The sequence below is a fragment of the Scylla paramamosain genome, chromosome 20 (assembly GCF_035594125.1).
Source record: "Scylla paramamosain isolate STU-SP2022 chromosome 20, ASM3559412v1, whole genome shotgun sequence".
Lineage (NCBI taxonomy): Eukaryota > Metazoa > Arthropoda > Malacostraca > Decapoda > Portunidae > Scylla > Scylla paramamosain.
In genome coordinates this window covers 14,938,995-14,943,994 of record NC_087170.1, presented here as the reverse complement: position 1 = coordinate 14,943,994, position 5,000 = coordinate 14,938,995, and the positions used below count along the sequence as shown (strand labels likewise).

General features: G+C 45.2%; 1 protein-coding gene across 2 annotated transcripts in view; it reads right to left on the bottom strand.

Annotated features, from left to right (window-relative positions):
• The window catches only part of LOC135110426 (atos homolog protein A-like), a 68,328-nt gene that overhangs the window by 21,602 nt on the left and 41,726 nt on the right, over positions 1-5,000 (bottom strand). Inside the window, exon 2 of one of the 2 annotated variants that reach the window (XM_064022751.1) lies at positions 1,962-2,073. The exons of the other annotated variant lie outside the window; for it this stretch is intronic. The gene's annotated coding sequence lies outside the window, so the exon portion shown is untranslated. The remainder of the gene's footprint in view (positions 1-1,961; positions 2,074-5,000) is intronic. 2 annotated transcript variants of the gene reach the window in all.

The window sequence follows — 5,000 nt, the reverse complement described above, 5'->3', positions numbered from 1 at the left end:
CACCACTGCCTCCCCGCCCCCATTGCTAACTCACGACCTACTACTGCCTTGCTGCTACCTTGCATCATCTGACCTACTTCCAACCTTCACATCTCCGACCTTGGCCTACCCTACCACAACACACATCATCAGTCTATTGGGAGCTTAAGCACATACGGGAAGTTGCAAGACAGTAGCCCTATACATGAATATACAACACGACACAACCTCTATAAAAATATCTTCCCAACACCTCACTCCTGACTCGCACCCTTGCTCCAACACCTCACTCCCTTTCACCATCACACCTCTCGACCACTCCTCCTCTACCCATTCCAACAAGTACTATCATTCATATCACTTAGTCTGCAAGAACTGGAGCAAAATGTTGTAATATTGGGATAAAAACAAACTCTGACCAAGACAGACCTGCCTTAGTTAAGTGAATGGTTGCATTAGGTAGCGAAAGAAATCAATAAGTCTGACACGTGCAATGCCAAGGACGCCCCTTCTCTCCCTATGTACTGACCTTAATAATCCCGCAGGTGAAACGAGTACATGGGTGGACAGGTGTGTGTGTGTGTGTGTGTGTGTGTGTGTGTGTGTGTGTGTGTGTGTGTGTGTGTGTGTGTGTGTAGGTGCAGGTAGGCAGGCAGATGGGTATTTACTAAGCTAATGAAGTCAAGACCTGCAGGCGATGCGTACTTTTTTTTATTACTTTGTGCAACGATGAGCTACTTTCACGCAATCCCTCCATTCCCCCCTCTCTCTCTCTCTCTCTCTCTCTCTCTCTCTCTCTCTCTCTCTCTCTCTCTCTCTCTCTCTCTCTCCAGTATTGCGCTCAGACGAGAAAAAAAAATATTCCTAGTGGAAAGGACTGGCCAGCGAGTTGAAGTCCTGTTCATTGCTGCGTGAGAGCCCGGACCACTTACTGAGGCTCCGGGAACGTCTTGAGAAAATGAGAGGGTGGAGGAATGGATGAGTGGAAGGGAGAAAAGGAGGAGGGCTGGAGGGTGGGGATGGAGAAAAGGAAAGGACGGGAGGGAGGTATGAGAGGTGGGTGGGTGGTGAAGGGAAGGAGGGTGTGTGCATCAAGTAAGGGGTGATAAATTTTGGGGGAGGATCGGGGAAAAATAGGAAAGCGCAGTGAGAAAATACAAATGAGGGAAAGAAAGAGGAAAGAGAAAGTGCTTAGTAAGGAGGTTGTGGTGGTGAAGTGAAGACGGTGCGATTGGAACTGACTCCCTCTTCCACCTCCTCCTCTTTCACTTCTTCCACTACCTCCACACAATCACAGTTCCCTGAATGTAACAGCTTTGCCAGCCTAGATTTTCTCGTGCAGAGATCAACTACCCCCCCCAACTCCCCTTCCTCTTTTCTCTCCCTCCCTACTCTCCCTGGTAACTTGGGGTTGCCTCCTGCATCTGGTCGTCCCCAAACACATCTTGGCAACTCTGTATTTCTCTTACCACTTTTCTTTGTGAATGTATGTAGCTTTTAAGGGTTTAGTATTTAGTCTCTCTCTCTCTCTCTCTCTCTCTCTCTCTCTCTCTCTCTCTCTCTCTCTCTCTCTCTCTCTCTCTCTCTCTAAATTAAAAATGTAAATATCCTCTCTAACTCAGCGTGTGTGTGTGTGTGTGTGTGTGTGTGTGTGTGTGTGTGTGTGTGTTGGGGGAGGAGAGAATCCAAGAGATGCCATCACATGGATGGAGGCTGGAGTGGTGTCAACTATTTACAAGTACTGTGGAGGCCTGCCAGCCACATGCCAACACTCGCTAACACCCTCCAGTCCACCAACACAACACAGGCTTCCTTTCTCTCCTTCTCCCTCTCCCATCACCACTTAAAGGCAACACCAATCCTACACTCACCCATAAGGCCATTGAAAAACACTATATATATCAATCTTCAACATAATCAAATACATATACAAACTCAGTTAATTATTTTCATCATTATTGGTTATTTGTTGTCATATTTACCCATGAGTCGCCAAGGGTTGACCGCCGCGGTGGCAACACTTTAGTCACGTGACCAGCAGTGTTGCCATCCTCCCTACCTCCTTCCCTCCCTGAGCGACACACTGGCCCGTACCTGCAACACACCACAAAACACAATGTAACACACACACACATATATCAAACAAAGCACACCTGTATATTTTTTTTTCAAATCATACGCCAAAATGAAAGAACATGCTAATGGTAATACTACACGCTGGGATCTAACATAAATGTATGCAAATAATGTAAAATGTATAATACGATATGCAATGATAAATAATTACAATATGTTAAACAATAACAATGAAGCGTAGAATATACAACACACAAAACCACCACTAACACAAAAACATACATAAATAGCTTAAGCACGCAATAGTGAAAGCACGAGAGAGAGAGAGAGAGAGAGAGAGAGAGAGAGAGAGAGAGAGAGAGAGAGAGAGAGAGAGAGAGAGAGAGAGATGAAGAACGAATGTTAACTGTCAGCCAGTTACAACCAGTTAGCTTACATTCTCAATATAACTTTTCTGATCACAACCCAAAAACCCTGCCGCTTCTAACAGCACGGGGTAAGAGTGAACAATGAACAATGCATACCACCCTGTCACCCTCTCCTTCCTTACCCTCCCCTGCATCTATCACCCCCTCCCCCTTCCCGGACCCCAGTGAATGAACAGCGAGAGAACAGCTGATGCACCGCCCAGCTGTTTGCCTCGAGTTGCCAAGCGGCGCATTTCTGTAAGGAGTGTGCGCGGTGGTGGTAATGGTGGTGGTGTTGAGAAGGCTTTTGTTAACGTACTCGAAATAAATAAACCCGCAGGTGGTGAAGATATACACCATTCGTTGAGAGAGAGAGAGAGAGAGAGAGAGAGAGAGAGAGAGAGAGAGAGAGAGAGAGAGAGAGAGAGAGAGAGAATATAACTAGAAATGCACACGCAGAGTACGAGTATAACTTTTAACCACACACGCAGAGAGAGAGAGAGAGAGAGAGAGAGAGAGAGAGAGAGAGAGAGAGAGAGAGAGAGAGAGAGAGAGAGAGAGAGAGAGAGCAACGCGAAACAAGCTTTATCTGTGGTGTTATCAGCAGTTGACACGTGGTGAGGGAGGAATAGGAAGGAGAAGGGAAGGGAAGGGAGAGGAGGGGAAGGACAGTGAGAGAAGTGAGAGGGGAAGACACTGGTTAGGGAGACCGAGTATGAAGGGTCAGAGAGGACTTTAACTTGGGGAGAGGAGGAGGAGGAGGAGGAGGAGGAGGGGGGAACGGATACCAACTTCTAATTCCTCTTCCCCCAAATATCCCTTCTCTCTCTCTCTCTCTCTCTCTCTCTCTCTCTCTCTCTCTCTCTCTCTCTCTCTCTCTCTCTCTCTCTACACGTGGCAACAAAACATAAACACACACACACACACACACACGTACAGCATAACCTCTATTCCTCTCCCTCTCTCTCTCACACACTCCTCCTATATACACCTGTCACACCTGAAACAAGTGGGCGGTGATTAACCAGGTGTGTTACAGATGTGTCGCAGGTGTGTGTGTCAGAGGGCGCCTTGTTACTTGCATCAGTTAAACGAACAGCAGCGGAGGGAACGAGGGAAGGAGGAAGGAAGGTAAAGTATGATGAAGGATGGTTGGAAGCAATGAAATAAGTACTGCATGATTTTATTTTTTTATTATTTTATTTACTTATATTTAAGGGGAAGAGGCAAGGGTTACCGCAGTTCATTGGCTCATGTAGTCCACTTTTAGTCTTTCTGGTTCTATGCGGTTCTGTTTTCTGTTTTTTTTTCCGTGGTTCTCAATTTTGTTCTTGTTTGCAGCTCTTTCTTTCTCATTCTTGTTTCCATGGTTCGCGGTTCTCAATTTTGTTCTTTCTTTCGTTCTTTGTCGTTCTTGTGGTTCGCGTGTTCTCATTTTTGTTATTACTGTTGTTCGTGGTTCACGCTCTCGTTCATTCTCACTTTTAGCCATCTGGTACGCTGTGTTCTGTTCTCCCATAACATTTCTCTCTCTCTCTCTCTCTCTCTCTCTCTCTCTCTCTCTCTCTCTCTCTCTCTCTCTCTCTCTCTCTCTCTCAGTGCACAACACTTAACTAGTTTGATTAAAAGAAAACACGTCTACCTTTATCCCTCCCTCCTCCCCTCTCTCTCTCTAACCTTGCATTTTGTATATCTAAGGTTCTCGTGATATGATGTTTTCAGCCTATAAATAATCTTAGCTCTTATACTTCTTTTATGTACTCGTATTGTTGTGTCTCTTTTTATCTTCGTCCTCGTTCTTGCGTACAGCCGTTCTGTTCAGTCCCTCGTGCTGTTGTCAAGTCTCGTCACGTGTTTAGCAGCTGGCCTTGCTACGGATTGTGTTGCTTAATTTGTTATCTCTATCGTCTAGTAGCAAAGTTTTTCATGTTTTCGCTTCTCTCCTGTTGAGGTTTGTCACTTTTCTTCTTCTTCTTCTTCTTCTTCTTCTTCTTCTTCTTCTTCTTCCTTGTGTTCTTTGACTTTTCTTTTTTTTTTCTTTTTATTCATTCGCTTATCATCATCGCGCTTCCATTTATCATTTAGTTTGCTTTCTCCCTCTCATCGTTTATTTACTTATTTTCCTTTCTTTCCTCCACTCAACTGTTTATCAAATCCACACTCAGTCTTCACCCACACTACCTACCTACCGTTCATTACTTCGTGTACTTTTCTATTTTGCTGTTCATAACTTCGTTTCTCCCTGTTCTTACGGTTTATCAAAAATTTTCTACTCACACCGTTCACTACCTGCCTTTTCTCTCTCTCTCTCTCTCTCTCTCTCTCTCTCTCTCTCTCTCTCTCTCTCTCTCTCTCTCTCTCTCTCTCTCTCTCTCTCTCATCGTTTTAATTTCCTCCAAACTCCACCTGGTGTAACTGTCGCAGCTCAAAACCTGTTCTCAGTGCTGGTGACGAGGCGACGTGCGGGACAGCCCAAGTTACCTGACGAAGTGAAACTTGAGTCATAACACAAACAGATCCTCGACAGTCCACTTCCCT